An 18,538-nucleotide genomic window follows, 5' to 3' on the forward strand; every position below is an offset into this window, starting at 1 on the left:
CATGGACTGTGGAGGGTTTTAATGACTATAACGGCTAAACTGCGTATCGAGTGACATTATATACGAATATTGAACGTGCTTTATCAGGAATTATGAAATTACGGAAAACTTTACACAGATCGCATTGGCTCATTATAGACTGACTGTAAACTGAAGGTAATGTTAAAAAAAAAAATAAATGAATAGATGAATAAACAAATAAATAAATAAATAAATAACAAATAGATAAATAAACAAATAAACAGATGAATGAATAAACTAGGAATGTGACAGACCATAAGAATTTATTTATTTATTTATTTATCTATTTTCCACTATGGAGGCTTATCTCAACTTTCCTTTGTTGCTTTTCATGTGTGTACAAGAAAGGCAATTTTCCCTCATTAGCCGCGAGGTTCATGGTACAAATACTGCTTTGTTTGGTAATCATTAAGCACATTGTTACAAACTCTTCATTATTATCGTCACCATCTTTAAATAACAGCTTATGAGGAAAACAACAAACAAAAGACAATGTTATGATGGAATGTGGAAAAAAAATAATAGGCAGACATTTCTGAAATTAATTTAGCTTCCCTATTGAAACCATTTTTTACTTAGCTTTGTTAATGAACGACAATGACTCTTTTATTTTATCTATTTATTTATTTATTTTTCTATTAACTAACCTCTTACACACGCGGAAACATAATCTCGTACTGCATCTCACATATTAATATCAAACCATGAAAAAAATCTAGAGGTATACGCCACATTCTCACAAGAAGGAGCAAGCACCCACCAGCCACACGAGCCACGCCACAATGCACGGGCGCCTTGAGACACCCCCCACCACCATCTAGGGGCGGGCAGGCGCTCACAGGCGGCAAATTCCGTTTTCTGTGACGCGGAATACCCTGAGTATGCAGCAATTTTTAGCCTCCAGTGTCCAGGAAATTGACCTTTACACACACTGTTGCTCCCTCGTCGCCATGAAAACTCTCGCAAATGGGTTATATCTTCCACTTGTGATGTCAGTCCCGGGCGGGTGTGAGGGTGAAGAAGGGCCAGCGAGCAGCAACGGTGGAGAGAAATGGTGAGAACACAAAAAGCCTCTGCAGGGAGCCGGGACTGGCCGCCTTGACATGTTGTGGCTGATTTGAGAGAATGGCACCGCGGGAGGGGACTTGGCCACGCTGAGGGGACGCGAGACACTGGGCTGCAAAGGTTAACGATTTTGAAGCTACAAAGATTCTCCTTAAATTGTTCCACTTTTTCGCAGCACACAGTGGCGGTGTCACTGGCTGGATTAAAGTGTCAGGAAAAGGTAGCAGGGAGGGTGGATATCCTAGCATCTGAAGGGAGGTGGAGACGAAGAAGAGGGAGTGTGTGCTCTGAGAGCAGGTGAAAGATAAAGTAAAATGTTTGTGCTTTGTAGACGACGAAAAGAGAGACGAAAAGAAAACGATCACAGGACGAAACTAAGGAAAGGAAAGGGGTAAAGGAAGAGAAAGTGCCATGAAAATGTAAAGGGGATACCTGATTTTTTTTTTTTCTTTTTTTTTTTTTTTTTTTGTGTGTGTGTGTGTGTGTGTGTGTGTTCAGTAATGACGCAGCAGCATGGAGATGATGCCCCTTCGATCTTGTGTTCCGGGTTCGTGATGAGTTCGCTTCCCGGCTTAAATCCGCGCCCTTAAAGAACAAACTATTCAAATTATGCAGTCAAGTATAACAGGAGGAAAGGCAGCAGTAGTAACAGCGCCAGTAACCTTGATGCGGAGAAATCTCTCTCTCTCTCTCTCTCTCTCTCTCTCTCTCTCTCTCTCTCTCTCTCTCTCTCTCTCTCTCTCTCTCTCTCTCTCTCTCTCTCTCTCTCTCTCTCTCTCTCTCTCTCTCTCTCTCTCTCTCTCTCTCTCCACCAGAATATACAGCTTAACCTTTAGACATCCACGTTATCCGGGGAAGCTGGTATCATGGCTGGTACCAGCTTGAACTTACTAGGCGGCTAAGTAGCTTTGCTTGTGGTAGAGGTCAATATAAATGGTGCAGCATCGCATCTCAAAATATAAAACACGTAAGGCGGTGTGAAGAGTGTGGAAAGATACACTGCCCTTAGGTGTTGTCGCTTGCAGTAACTCACAGATGCCTACACGAGCACGCGAGAGGGAGGCTCATCGACCTGCAATCCCAGTGATTTCCCTGAAGAGGCGGTCATATCTCCTTCCATCTACATCTATCAGGATTTCTTGATACATTAATGCCTCAGGGTGTACTCTTAAGGTAGAATCGCTGCCACATATTTCATAACTGAATGTCATGAATTATCTATGAAGCAAGACACTTCCGGAACTAATTACAAGTGGGCCTTTTGTAAATACTATTGAGGAGGAAGGTGACAACAGACAAAACAGAGGGAGGTTTTACATCATCCCAGTGCAAAATGTGCAATGTGTGCCCACATCTGTGGATCACTGCAGGGCATGTTGTGTCTCTGCCCGATCATAACATTGGTTCTCCTCTCTCCAGACACGGGGACAAATATAAAATACTTAATCACATAATCGCAAATTAGTGTGTGTGTGTGTGTGTGTGTGTGTGTGTGTGTGTGTGTGTGTGTGTGTGTGTGTGTGTGTGTGTGTGTGTGTGTGTGTGTGTGTGTGTGTATACATGTGTGCGTCTTCGTGACACAATTGTTGTTGCATTTCGGGAACCATGGACTGGGTAGGGATTTCTTTTCTTTTTTTTTTTTTTTTCTTTCTGCAAAGTTTAATTACTTTTTATCAGCATCCTTTACTTGCAAAAAAAAAAAAAAAACATACATCATGATCTTTTAAGATGTGGTGAGTAATTTTACAATGAAAAAAAAAAAGTTTAATCTAGACATGAGCAGCACACCATGTCCATCTGGGTGTGTTGGTGGTGGCGGTGGTGATGCATGTCACTCCTGTCATGAAAAGCCTGCAAGGCGTCTGTCGCGGAAAAAAAAAAATAAAAATAAAAAACTCTAGGAGTCGACAGGGAATGAGATGGAGAGATGGATCTGCGACAAACTAGAGAGAGTGGGCGCAACAGACGGTGGTGGGGAGAGAAGCAACTGAGAATATTCATTCATGGAGCCAAACTTTGACACTAGGGAGACAGCAGAGGAGAAGAGGTGATACATGTGAGCCGTTACACGTTGCAGTGTATCCGTTTATCAAGAGGAAAAGCGTTGGTGAAAGTGAGAAAGATGCACATGTGAAATATCTTGAAATTCTCGGGGGAAATTACCGCTGCATAATGATGCCAAACACTTACAATATAAACACACCAAAAGCTTCAGCCTCGTATGTTTCTTCTCGCCGGATGTTTAATGTAACAGCGTATCTTTGGAGTTCTGAATGATCCCAAAGGTGTGTGTGTGTGTGTGTGTGTGTGTGTGTGTGTGTGTGTGTGTGTGTGTGTGTGTGTGTGTGTGTGTGTGTGTGTGTGTGTGTGTGTGTGTGTGTGTGTGTGTGTGTGTGTGTGTGTGTGTGTGTGTGTGTGTGTGTGTGTGTGTGTGTGTGTGTGTGTGTGTGTGTGTGAGTGTGTGTGTGTGTGTTTACACAGGAAAATATTAATAATAAAGCAAATTTCAGCGCAAGAAAGAAAACAATGGTCAGGGGAACGGTAGGATAACAACTATATGAGGAGGGAGTGAGAACACCTCTCTATGAAGCTATGAGAGCTATGAAGCTGTGAGAGCTAGGGAGAAAAGAGGAATGTGGGGAGTCAGGACCCTGGATAGATGTTGGCTGATGACGGAGGAGGAGGAGGAAGGGAGAGCTTAACTGTGGGTGCTATAATGCTAAAATCAAGAGAGAGGGAGGAAGAGAGAGAGAGAGAGAGAGAGAGAGAGAGAGAGAGAGAGAGAGAGAGAGAGAGAGAGAGAGAGAGAGAGAGAGAGAGAGAGAGTGTGTCTCCTTCAGCACCATACGACAGACTTGTTGGAAACCTAAACGGAAAAAAAAGAGGCTGTGGGCTCAAGGAGTTGATTAGACTGGCTGGAACAAAAATGAATTAGCGAGTGATTTATGGCAGGGACCAAGGTGGCCGCTCCCTCAAGAGTAGTGTGCAGAGGTGTGGGGGGGGGGGTGAGGTGGCTACAGGATACAGAATCCGGTAAGCCACTGTAAGGAAATGATGCAGTGTGTGGGTGATGGGGAGAGTGAAGGGAGATGATAACTGTCTGTAAGCCATCTATTCTTCATCATGTTATCTATCACTCATTCAGTCCATCATATCCTATTTATCAATCAATCAGTCAATCAGCCTATCTATCTATCTATCTATCTATCTATCTATCTATCTATCTATCTATCTATCTATCTAACCGTCTGCCTGTCTGTCTCAAAAGGTGTGTGTCTCAAGGAGTTCTCGTCCTCCTCCTCTTCTCTTCATCGTGGCAAACTGTCAGGAGACAGGGAAGCGTTTCAGTGCCTCAAATTATTTCTTTCATGATAGAATTCCTTATAATATACACATATTATTGAATTTTATCGCATTAGAAGCATGTGTGCCCTTCTGAGAAATAAATCAACAATAATCATAATCATTACGTCACTGCTCTGTACAGACTTACTAAATTATAAAGACTTGCGGTGTAAAAACAATGAAAAGACTATCCAGCTTCCTCAGACGCTGCATGAATGCTGCAGATGAAACACAACTTTCCACTGAATCTGCTTTGCAAGTCTTGTTAACGAATACTGAAATTGCTTCTGCACGTGTAATGAAACAAGAGGAAGACTGACAAAGGAAAATGGGAAAGGGGAGAAATAATAGTCAAGTGAATTATGGAGGAGAATGAAAAGTAGGAAGAGGAGAAGGAGAGCCTATGAAACGTACAAAATAGCTCGTGTCTGTAAAATATGGTTACCAACAACCAGCTGGTCTGTTGAGCCTATTACATGGCCTATATACTGCTCACAATTAATGGCTACATATCAAACACATTACCCATCATGCAGACACCAGACTCCGCGCTACTGTGTGAAGACACCCGCGTTCGAGAAATATGTAATAAGGAACTTAACTATATGTGTATTCCGTGTTCCCCAAAATACGAAGAGCAAAGCAGAGGTAACGTTTGCGATCAATTTGTTACGAAGAGTGAGATCTGACAAAGCAAACTCGCCTAGAACACTGAATTTGGAATACCACAACTTTCCTTGTACCTAACCAGTGAGTAGCTTCTGAATGCCCGGCCACGGAAACATTACTGACTACAACGTGCACGAGATGGTAATTAATCTGGTGGTGCTTGCTAACTAATGAATTTTCAACAGTTTTACTTTGGCGGCAGTTACATACAGAGCAACTCAACTCAAGTCAAGGTCGCCAGGAGCATGATTCGACGTAACGATTTTCCAGAACAACTACCTGAAATACAGACGCAATTAAACCTGACTTGTGCCGCGGTGGAAGTTACATGAGGCAGCAGCAGCAGCAGGAAGAGGAGGATAAACGGGCGGGACGCAGACCCAGAGTTTGTTGGACGGAATGAGGAAGAGGCGGCGATGGTAACTTGAAAGGGAAAGGAAGCACGGAGCGGAGGGACAAGGGAGAGTATTTAGGAGGAAGGAAATGGGGCAAAAAGTTTAAAGGTGAAGAGAAAAAAAAAAAAAAAAAAAAAAAAAAGCGGCACAGGGAAAAGGGGACGCGTGGTTAGACTAGCTGGGATGGTGAGACGCTGGGGAGAGGGAGGGAATAGGGGGAGAGGCGTGCAACCAATGGTCCGAAAAGGGAAAGCGTTGAAACCTCACAAAACAGGAGGAATAAAGAAGAGTCATGATGGAGGCACTGAAGCTCATGCGTGGCGCACCTCAAACAGAAATGCAACGTATTCATTACTCGATATTTTGTTTCTCTCTTCCTCCTCTCTAATGAGTGGACTGACCTTTCCCTTTCTATTACAATGGAAAACTAATAGAAAAGGATAAAAACGGGAATTCAGAAGTAGTCGTGCCATTGTTGGGATTAGTAACGACATGCTTTTTCATCCACCAGGTGTTAAATTCCTTCCTAGACTGTTTCCTAGACTGACGGATTAATCTGCTCCCTTTATCAGGAGAGAGTTTTTACAATTCTGTTTTCTCTCTTTGTTTTTTTTTTTTTCCTCCTCCCGTTTGTTTCGCTCATGCATTTCTCTCTATTTCCCTCCGGTCTGTTTTTGCATTCTCTTTTTCTCCATTCTTCCTCTTTCTCTTTTTTTTCCCCCTGTCTTTTGTCCATCTGGTATTCTTTATAATTTTCTCATTTTTTTTCGTGTGTCCATTTCAATACTCTTACTTTTCTACTTTTACCTTTTAGTTTTCACTTTTATTTCTCTGTTTCTTCCTCGTATGTGAGTTTTAAACTTTGAGTCTTCCTATTTCTTTCACATTTTTTTTTTTTCAGAGATATAACACATTAAATTTGTTGATCTTTGCTCCATATTGCTACCGGTAAGCAGTCGTTGATCAGAACGGTCCAAATTATGATATTCCGGGAGATGGTTATTTGTGATCAACCCAGCAGGCCATTGCCAAAGTTACATCGCCTCCTGTTGAATTAATCACTTTTGATCGTCACACACAATCAGTATGTAATACTGACGCTCTTTAATTTACAAAAATATCAAAGACAACAGGGAATCAATGTATCTTTCCTTTGCAAAGGATTTCTCTGAAAAATAACACACACACACACACACACACACACACATCATAATATATATATATATATATATATATATATATATATATATATATATATATATATATATATATATATATATATATATATATATATATATATATATATATATATATATATATATATATATATATATATATATATATATATATATATATATATATATATATATATATATATATATATAATGAATAAATAAATAAGTAAAATAAAAATAGAAATAATGCAGGCATTAAGAGATTTGAAACACTCGACTATTTTGAGGTATGTTTAGAAAGTCTACCCGAAAGTTGCACTAGACATTGTCTTGGCACAACGACAAGAAGCTACAGGACTCATAGGTTATAGTTTTTTTTTTTCTTTGAATATACATTTGGTAGAAGAATCAATTGACAAGGCTGCCACATCATAGTGAAGGATTAGCCTCGTTTCGTGTGATCTGTGGGTTATTTTGGTGAGCGGTGAGTAGGTAGATAAAAGGCGGATATGGTGATGACTAGTTAATAGAAGGGGTGGTGATGACTAGTGGTGGTGACTATGAAGATAACAATGGTGATGATGATGACGATGATGATGGTAATGATGATGACAATGGTGATGATATTGATGATGACATTGATGGCAATGATGGAGGAGGAAACACATCAGTTTTTAAAGAGGTAAGCGGTAGGAAGAGGAGGAGGAGGAGGAGGACGAGGAGCAGAAACATCATGATGATAATGATGAAGATAGTGTTCATCATGGAACAGACATAATGTGAAAAAAAGAAAAGAAAAAAAAAAAAAAAAAAATATATATATATATATATATATATATATATATATATATATATATATATATATATATATATATATATATATATATATATATATATATATATATATATATATATATATATATATGTAAGGTAGATAGGAAACAGGGAAGCAAGATGATGATGATGGAAAAGAAAATTGGCAGAATTATAAGAAATACGTAGGAAGAGGAAGAAGAGGAAGAGGAGGAAAAGGAAGGAAAGGAGGAGGAGGAAGAGAAGGAGGAGGAGGAGGAGGAGGAGGAGGATTTGGAAGAGGAGGAGGAGCATGTGTTCCTGTCGCTATGTAAAACACGTGTTGCTGAGCAAACACAAAGCTCACACACCTTTTTAGAGAAACCTTTTCTGTGAACAACAACCATTTATACTTAGAATGTCTGCTTTGCCCTCTCTCTCTCTCTCTCTCTCTCTCTCTCTCTCTCTCTCTCTCTCTCTCTCTCTCTCTCTCTCTCTCTCTCTCTCTCTCTGTGTGTGTGTGTGTGTGTGTGTGTGTGTGTGTGTGTGTGTGTGTGTGTGTGTGTCAGTTGCCTCAGACGCCAATGTTTCAGTGAGGAAAAGAAGATGAGGTTTAGTAGAAGAGAGGTGATGTTCTACAAATTGAAAATTAGATCTGAGACCACAAATGATGCAGAAATTAATGAAGAAAAGTTAAGAGGGGTGTCAAGACACTTAGGGTCGATACAAGAAGAGCAGTCCGACCTGGGGACATCTGTGGTCCCCTCCCCGGGTGGAGACTCCGAGGTATTATTATGATGGCCATCACAATGACAACTGACAGGAAACGCTAAAGTGGTCGGCAAGACGTAAGGGAGAAGTGAGTCACTGTCACTAATTTTCAGTAGGAATTGACTATGAAAACTGTTGTAGACAATCCCTATAAAAGCAATACTGAGACTGACTACGAAAGGTTAACCCTCGACATTACCGTTATGCTGAGAGCATAACAAAAGTGATAGTGTCTGGCATGGAGGCGTACATTCCTCTTTTTCTCAACCTAAACCTTCCAAAACTTGCAAGACTTTTCTCGTGCTATACATGATGGAGAGGCAGCCCACTAAAGGTACTTGATCCTTCAATCACCAGAATCTCTGCGCTTCATATTTCTGCCAGGGACCATGCCAAGTCTTCGCTCAAACCTTTACTAAAAACTCTACCTTGGACGATTCAGGGTTTGTTCCTCCCTTTCCTCCACCCTCTGACTACTTCATGCGACCAATTAAAAGTCTTCACAATGATGTTTTCCATGCCCTGGCTAACCTCGAAAGGCTTATGGACCTGATGGGGTCCCTCCTATTGTTCTCAGAAACTGTGTCTCCGTGCTTGCACCTTGAATAGTCAAACTCTTTCAACTCTGTCTGTTAACATCTACCTTTCCTTCTTGCTGGAAGTTTGCCTACATTCAGCCTGTTCCCAAAAAAGGATGACCGTTCTAATCCCTCAAACTACCGCCCTGTTGCTTTAATTTCCTGCCTTTCTAAACTTTTTAATTTATCCTCAACAGGAAGATTCTTAAACATCTATCACTTTACAACCTTCTGTCTGGTCGTCAGTATGGGTTCTGTCAAGGCCGCTCTACTGGTGATCTTCTGGCTTTCCTTACTGAGTCTTGGTCATCCTCGTTTAGAGATTTTTGTGAAACGTTTGGTGTTGCCTTAGACATATCAAAAGCTTTTGAAAGAATATGGCACAAAGCTTTCATTTCCAAACTATCCTCCTACGGCTTCTATCCTTCTCTCTGTAACTTCATCTCAAGTTTCCTTTCTGACCGTTCTATTGCTGCTGTGGTAGACGGTCACTGTTTTTTTCCTAAATCTATTAACAGTGGTGCTCCTCAGGGTTCTGTCCTGTCACCCACTCTCTTCCTATTATTCATCAATTATCTTCTAAACCAAACTTCTTGTCCTATCCACTCCTACGCTGATGATACCACCCTGCACTTTTCTACGTCTTCTCATAGACATCCAACCCTTCAGTTCATGAAGCGAAACCACAGAACGCCTGACTTCTGATCTCTCTAAAATTTCTAATTAGGGCAGAGCACACTTAGTATTGTTCAGTGCATCAAAAACTCAATACCTCCATCTATCAACTCGACACAAGCTTTCAGACAACTATCCCCTCTTCTGCAGCGACACTCAACCGTCCCCCTCTTCTACACTGAACATTCTTGGTTTGTCCTTTACTTGAAACTTCACATCTCATCTCTAGGTAAAACAGCTTCTATGAAATTAGGCGTTCAGGGTCTTCTCCGCCAGTTTTTTTTTTTTTTTCTCACCCCCTATCCCCAAGCTGCTGTGTACAGGGGCCTTATCCGTCCATGTAAAGGCTATGCTTCACATTTATTGGGGGGTTCCACTCACACCGCTCTTTTAGACAGAGTGGAATCAAAAGCCTTTCGTCTTATCAACTCCTCTTCTCTAACTGACTGTCTTCAGCCTCTTTTTCATCGCCGCAATGTTGCATCTCTTGTTATCTTCTACTGCTATTTTCATGCCAACTGCTCTTCTGATCTTGCTAACTGCATGTCTCCCCTCCTCCCTCGGCCTCGCTGCACAAGACTTTCTTCTTTCTCTCACTCCTATTCTGTCCACCTCTCAAATGCAAGAGTTAACCAGTATTCTCAATCATTCATCCCTTTCTCTGGTAAACTCTGGAACTCCCTGCCTGCTTCTGTATTCCACCTATGTTGCGAGGTTGTAAGTAGAAATTATTCCTCAAATCTATAATCAGTAAGGCATAGTAAATAGGAAATGAGACTTCAGAGTAACCAGAAAGGAAAACTGTAAGTCACAAAATTCATAGTATGTTATATTCTTTGATAATTGCGGGTGTACGCAGCAGCCATGGCCTTGAGACGTAAGGTGTTGCCAGATGTACATCCAACCTTTTACCTGAACGTACAGTTCTCGTTTATTTATAGGTATTTATAATGTAAAGACGTACTGATTTATTGCACATACTGTAAGGTTGTGAAAGTATATGTAGAGGTGAGATTAAAAGCTTTAAAAAATATAAAAGTAAAATTCCGCTTCCCAAGTCTGATATCGTGGGCTCTGAGGAGGGAAACAATCCTGGAATCAAAATCGCATGGTAGCCACACTTGCATTCATACCTTGGGAATAATATATATATATATATATATATATATATATATATATATATATATATATATATATATATATATATATATATATATATATATATATATATATATATATGAATCGACTTGTTATTTTCCTTTTTCTGTCATTTTACGGGGTAAATAAAAAGCTTAGGAAAAAGAAATGCAGCCTGACAAGACCACTATCTCTGACAAAGCGCAACACTGTACTGGTTAAAAGTTTTTCCTTTGAAATGTTATTACAAGTTTTCTTTTCTGTGATGCCTGTCAGCACTACGTATATTTTACTTTGTTTATGCACATCTTAACACTGTTCCTCGAATACACCTTGCTGTGGCTCTTATGGTCTCTGATGCTGGATGTGAGGCTTAAAATTTCGTTACTTTATGGTGCAAACGTTTCTTATGAAGATTTAACGATAGGAGTTCGTTAAAACATTTTCCAGAAGTATTTCTCAAATTTCTTCGCTAAGTTTAAATGGCATACGCATGTATAACATTAGCTTCTCTGAAGGACGACCAGAAATACACATCCTATTTTCCCAGAATTCAAAGAGGTATCTCTTGAATTCTTTGCTCTGTGGACGTGCTCTCGCTCCCTACCGTGTCATGAAATGAAAACAAACAGAGGCACAAAGCATTACTTTTCCCAGGTGGTCTGTTGATGCAGTTATGAATAAAGAAGCATAAAATTTAAGTTAAGAGCATGACATAATCCACTTCTCAACTCTCTTTCAAAACAAATACCACCTGGTAAAGTAGAGCAGGAAATCGACTGCCTGCAAAGTATGGGTGACACACTGAAGGCACGGCTGCACTAACTCACTTTGCCAGAAACAATGAACGCAGAGCAACATAACGTAGGTCAGGTGAGGGCACAACTGCTGAGCAAGGTCAAGGCCACGCTTCTTGAATTTTCCTGGTCAGGTTCTGGTCAACGGACTTGCCAGCGTCCCGACTCATGGTCCGCCTGACGCTCGCCTGCAATCCGGTGACACACGGCGTCCAGGGAACCATTTGTCACTCCCACAGTCGGCTCAGGTCGGGTTGATGCTGCAATGGAGAACCCCCTTAGGTTTGCGGCACTGCACCGTAAGCCTCCAGCCAACAGCCGTGCAGGGAAGCACATTCATAGCCGCACCTCCCCACCTGCCGCCTTAATGAATATGGCATTACTAACGTCTGGACTGTTACGGCCAGCAATGATCGCAGCCTGACATGCACTCTCAACACTCAACACTCTCCTCCTGGCAGTTACTGATTAACTTATTTGTGAGTTTCTCGCTTTGTTCTGTCATTCAACAACTACAAGGCTACCAACAAAACATTAATGAAATCCTCAGATATTGCAAAATCATTTCATCTTTAGATTTTTCTCTGCATGTTGAATATTTACGTTACGAAATGAACACATTGTACATTTCATTTCAAGATATTTTCTTGTCACTATAATACTGAATAAAAAATAAAAAAATAAAATAAAAAATAAATAAATAAATAAATAAAAAAAAAAAAAAAATATATATATATATATATATATATATATATATATATATATATATATATATATATATATATATATATATATATATATATATATATATATATATATATATATATATATATATATATATATATATATATATATATATTTTCTGGGTAACGAGAAACAACACGTTCATAAGGATTTACGTAAATTACAACTGTATATATATATATATATATATATATATATATATATATATATATATATATATATATATATATATATATATATATATATATATATTATAACAGCCCTCGAGCTCATGGGACTTGGCTCCCTCATCCGCCACTCCTCGAGACGCCCGCAGGTTGGGAATCTCGATCTACCGCTCCACTTACATCGGGGCTTCAGACTCAAGCCTCGGGCACCAAACCCAAGCCACCTCCTGCCTTATGGTCGACACCTCAGGAGTCTACTAGTACACAGCAGAGGATCTACTTCCCTCTCCCGGGAGCTTGGATTCTGGGTCATCTTTCACACAAGCATACCAGAACACTCACAACACTCGTGCACACACATTCACGTCTCCACTCATTACACCTGTGCTACCCTCACGTCGCCACGCCACACGTTACACCTGCGCACACCCTCGTTATACAAGTGCTACACTCACGCCACACTCTCACACACACACACACACACGCATAGACAACTGCTGAGCCCGTGCCATCACTACAAGTATTTCATACTATATATTGTTAATTTATTGTCCTGCTTCATTCTTGTTCTTTTTTAAATTTTTATTGTTCCTATTCAATATATATATATATATATATATATATATATATATATATATATATATATATATATATATATATATATATATATATATATATATATATATATATATATAATCATATATCGTTGTTGGAGTTCCTAGTGTTTTAAGTTGAAGCATTTTGTGTGTCGGAGCCTGCCATCCTCTAGATTTACTGGCACACGGCTCGTGACAGGAGCACACACACCAAATACACTCAGGGAAACACACTCCGAAGCAACATTTTCACTACACAATACGCACAGCACACACTGCCGAAGAATCTTTACATCCACAAATATGCAGCAGCATAATCAGAAGAAACCAGGATGCCACAATATCGGTGAATTCAACCTCAAACAGTTGACGTGTAGACACGAGCACAGGCTGAGGTGTGAAGGATGCCATACACTTGGACACAAATCTCGCCAATCTAGTTACTACAGCGGCTGGGGATGTGGCGGGGAAGATGCTGCCGATGACATTAACCATCTTGTAAATTAAAGAAATATCGATTTGTTGTGTGTTACCGAGACGTGGCTTCGTAATGAAATTCCTGATGAACATTTAACTGTACAACACACAGGTGTGATGGTGGACGTGGAGGAGGAGTCTGCATATATGTAAGCAAGCAACTGAAGGTAAGTGTGATAAAACTACCTACTCCTAAGCAACCCGGTGTCCAGGACTTATGGACGAGTGAACAGTGCAGTAAGTTGGCAGCTTTTATTATAGGTTGTGTTTAAAGACACCCCAAGGCCACACCTTCCTCTTCTGAATATGTCCAAGATGTGTTGAAACAAATGTCTGTATGTAAGAAATGGCTTTATATGTTGATGTGATTTTAATGATGGTTTATTTTCTAAGAAAAACAAAATTGATGGTATTATCAGAAATAGCAGACTCACACCAATGATAAATGAGCCCACTAGGATGACGTCAACCACAGCCACAGTGCTGGATGTGATCATCACTAATAAACCAGAAAGTGTTTTGGCCACCTCTGTTGTTCCCGGGCCAGCACCTGATCATGACCTAATTGGCATTACAATAAATATCAAGAAGACGGAGAGAGCATGAACTAAAATCTTTTCGTCACCTTGGTAAATATAACAAGGACGCTTTGTGAGCTACTCCTGCCAGAACCCCATCACTTTGATCAAATACTGACCACAGGCCACGCTGATCTACAACTTGATATTTTAATACTAATTTTATGAGTTGTCTGGATGCGTGTGCTCCTTTAGTAACTAAGGCAGCAAGCAGACCTGCAGCGCCTTGGCTCACTGAGGGTTTGCGTGTAGCAGTGAGGCAGCGTGACGACACCCGCACCAAGCCGAGGAGAGACAGACACAATATTTGTCTGCAAAAGCAATACACGAATGAAAAGAAAGAAATAAAGTCTCCTATTGGTGTTGTTAAAATACAATTATCTTAAAAAGTCTAATAAGAGCAAGCAAAATTCATCGGCCATATTAATAAGAGCAAGCAGAATTCATCGTCCATATGGAATGTGATAAAATAATTAGTTCCCAGCAAGAAAAGCAGCTCGAGAAAAACATGAACTTCATAATGACTTTCAAAAAGCAGAATGATTTAATAATTTCTTTGCCAATGTAGGAAAGACAGCATATGACAACGCAGCAGACAGTACAGAGCAATCAGTCATCCCCCTGGACCCTTCTCTTTGTAAAGTGCAGTAGTGTGACTGAAAAATTCAGACCCAAGCCAGTAGACACCAACACACTCATATTAACAGTAAAAAGTCTTAACCAAACACGTTCTGTGGGCTCAGATGGAATTTTGCTCAAATTTATCAAGGATGCCTTATATTCTATTGCATCTTACCTGCCATGCGTCATAAATGGCTCAAATGTTACCGGAGTATTTCCTCAGGCTTGGAAAACCGCATGTGTCGTTCCTCTGCTAAAGAAAGGTGATTTTAATGATTCAAACAATTATCGTCCTGTTCCTTTTGCGGATGACACAAAGGTAGGTAAATTAATTAGGTCAGAATCAGATGCCATCACCTTGCAGGCAGATTTAGATAGAATGAATGAATGGACGGATAGATGGCAAATGCAATTTAATATCAATAAATGCAAAGTGCTTAGCGTAGGTAGAGGAAACCCACACAATAGGTACACATTAAACAACCAAACTCTGGTAGGTACAGGGTACGAGAAAGATTTAGGAGTTATAGTTAGCTCTGAATTCCGTCTAAGAAAACAATGCATAGAGGCCAGAAACAAGGCAAATAGGGTACTAGGATTCATTTCTAGGAGTGTTAAAAGTAGAAGGCCGGAAGTAATATTAAAGTTATACTTGGCGCTGGTCAGACCTCATCTAGACTACGCTGTGCAGTTCTGGTCCCCACATTACAGGAAAGATATAGGTCTATTAGAATCAGTACAAAGGAGAATGACTAAAAGGATACAGGGGATGAGGAGTATTCCTTACGAGGCGAGGTTGAAGTTGTTAAATTTACATTCTTTCGAGAGACGTAGGTTAAGAGGGGACCTGATAGAAGACTTTAAGTGGTATAAGGGTTATAACAAGGGAGATGTAAGCAAAATTATTAGGATCAGCAACCAGGCCAGAACAAGAAATAACGGGTTCAAACTTGAAAAATTTAGGTTTAGGAAGAAGATAGGAAGAAATTGGTTCTCAAATAGAGTGGTAGATGAGTGGAACGGACTCGGTAATCATGTAGTTAGTGCTAGGACATTAGAGAGCTTTAAGAGAAGATTAGACAAGTTTATGGATGGGGATAATAGATGGAAATAGATAGGTATATTTCATACAGGGACTGCCACGTGTAAGCCTGGTCGCTTCTTGCAGCTTCCCTTATTTCTTATGTTCTTTTTTTTTTTTTTTTTTTACCGGTGCTCTCCAAAATATTTGAAAAAAAATTGTATGTCAACAACTTTTGGAATTTTTAGAGGATAACAAATACATTTCTAACAGCCAGCATGGCTTTAGACTTCATCTCTCTACTGAGTCTGCGCTAACTATTATAACAGATAATATTTACAATAATATTGACCACAAGAGAGTGTCATTGTTGACGCTGTGTGATTTGTCTAAGGCATTGGACAGTGTCAGCCATGATAACCTCCTGGCAAAGTGTTCTCACCTCAACATAGACTCCTTCAACAACTATTTATACAATATGACTCTGTCAGTCAAACTGCAAAGGGCAACACCTGCTAAAGTAAATGTCCATTTCGGTGTCCCTCAAGGCTCCATTCTTGGACCAGTACTGTCCACTATACATGTTAATGACATGGCTAAGTGCACCAGTGACTGTATTTTAGTTCAGTACGCGAATGACACTCAGTTTCTTCTCTAGGTGTGCTACAGCACACCTAGAGAATATCATTAAAGAAGACCAAACCATTCTTGTTAAGGCAAAAGAATATTTTCTCAAGAATGGATTAATGACCAACACTAATATAACACTGTGCATATTTCTCGGTGGCAGACACTTGCTGTCATAGCTGCCTCAAGACACTGTCATTAAATATGATAGTATTTTTTATATAATTTATTTATTTATTTATTTATTTTTCACTATAATCTTAGTTTTACTATGGCTTATGACAACGTTTTATTAAATTTTACTAAAATTTTATTTATCTGTATTTGCACTTTTATTTCGTGCTTTACCTTTGTGTTACTCTGTGCTCTCTTACTATAAACTTTTATTTGTCCAGTTAAATGTTTACCGATGTTTAGTAATGACATTTTACAATGACTTTTACATGTTGTGATATCAGTCATTAGGGCAATGATGTACACAAAAGAATGAAAACAATTTCCCATCCAGCGGTGTAGAGCACAACCATTGGGCTCTCGCAGAGTTTTGAGCTTCAGAGATTTGAATGTTAAGCAATTTCTTGATGTGCGTGGTGCTTCCATTGTTGAATTACTGACACCTTCCCTCGTTAGTCGCCTTCCATCAATAATTGACCTCTCTATAAAGAGTTGCATAATGATAAGACCACCATAGATGACAGTGAAGGAAGGAATGTGAAGCAGCACAGAGACGGACAGACATGGACACGTGGGAACACGAGGGAGGCTGCAGGAAGGCGTATATATTATGTGGGCGATGTGTGAACCACTGATTGTATAAGCAAAGGGAAATACTCACTTTATTCCACTGTGACTGCTTTTAGCCAAAGGGATTGTTAATACTGCTGCTACTAATAATAATATTAATAACAACAATATTTATTTATTTATTTTTTTTTTTTACAACAATATACCTCGTAATTATCGAACTTGTACCAAGTCGCAAATTTATGTAACCTCCCTTTTTTATTGCCATTTAATGGCATTCGAGAGTTTACAATACGTCTAAGTCTTCAGTGTCCATAACACTGCTAGCACTACTTGTAGTAGTAGTAGTAGTAGTAGTAGTAGTAGTAGTAACTACTTATCATCAGCCACTTGGCGTAATGATTGTTACACTGAGTTCATAATATGTCAGTATATCCTGAAATTGCTCAGTTTTTTGTGATGAGACAGAAAACGATCCCTTGTGTAAGATAAACTATAGTATATCTATCCCTGGGTTTGTTAAGCTGAAGCACTACACGTTACGTAGTGGAAATTGAAAATAAAAGGAATTCAAATTGCTACATCAAAACAATGAACACTAATGAAAAGTTAAATGCTAGGAAGATTGGTGCAGAGAAAGATACAGGCGGTGTTTCCAGGCGGTTCCTCCTTTGAAGACCAAGAGATTGATCTCAAAGTGTGAGACCTGCTGGATCACATTTGACAGTCACACACAACATCGTTCATGTTTTCTCTAATGCTAACTCGCTTGAAGAGGGCAGAACAGGCAGGCAGAGCTCACTGCCTTAATGAATGATTGCCTCACAGACACACGCACATTTGAGGGCAACAAACACAGGCAACACCCGAGGCGCTCACAGCAAAAGGTTCCCACCTCGCCTCGCTGGCAAACTGATTCCTCGACTCGCGTCAACCCAACTCATTTTTCATCGCAAGTCGGCAATTTTCTTTTCGCTGCAAAATTAAATCACTTTTGGAAACTTGGGACCAAATTTATTCAGGCCGGAGAAAGACTTGGTGGACGCGGTGGAGGAGCAGGCGGCCGACTGGAGCTGGCTGGATCTGGGCCCAAGGTCCACGCCAGCCTCCTCTTCTGCTCCACCTATGAAATTGTTAGCGTCACTTGCAGCCCCTGACAGCCCAAGGAGACGCCACCACACACCCTACGGCAAATACTGCCAGCCCAGGAGCCCTTTAGAGGAGGACTGTGCTTCCTCCATGGCAGTGTCCGGCGAATGGTGGGTGGCTCTTGGTCACCATCACCTCGCGTTCACTGTGAGGGGCTGCAAGCGTCCACGCCATTGCCCATTGGATTTAAATGGACCCTGAAGGGGAGAAGGCTATGTATCGTGTATCATCATTGTGGAACGCATCGTGTATCATCATTGTGGAACGCATCGTGTATCATCATTGTGTATTATCATCGTGTATTATCATCGTGGAACGCATCGTGTATCATAATTGTGTATTATCATCGTGTATTATCATCGTGGAACGCATCGTGTATCATAATTGTGTATTA

At 40.1% G+C, this 18,538-nt stretch overlaps 1 long non-coding RNA gene across 1 annotated transcript in view; it reads right to left on the reverse strand.

Moving 5' to 3' along the window:
- Positions 1 to 279: 279 nt before the first annotated feature.
- The window catches only part of LOC135100393 (uncharacterized), a 58,837-nt gene continuing 40,578 nt past the window's right edge, over positions 280 to 18,538 (reverse strand). Inside the window, exons 2-3 of the long non-coding RNA XR_010268655.1 lie at positions 11,454 to 11,680; positions 280 to 1,198 (exon numbers count right to left, since the gene is read on the reverse strand). This is a non-coding gene — a long non-coding RNA (uncharacterized LOC135100393). The remainder of the gene's footprint in view (positions 1,199 to 11,453; positions 11,681 to 18,538) is intronic.

The sequence above is a fragment of the Scylla paramamosain genome, chromosome 5, assembly GCF_035594125.1.
Source record: "Scylla paramamosain isolate STU-SP2022 chromosome 5, ASM3559412v1, whole genome shotgun sequence".
Taxonomy (NCBI): domain Eukaryota; kingdom Metazoa; phylum Arthropoda; class Malacostraca; order Decapoda; family Portunidae; genus Scylla; species Scylla paramamosain.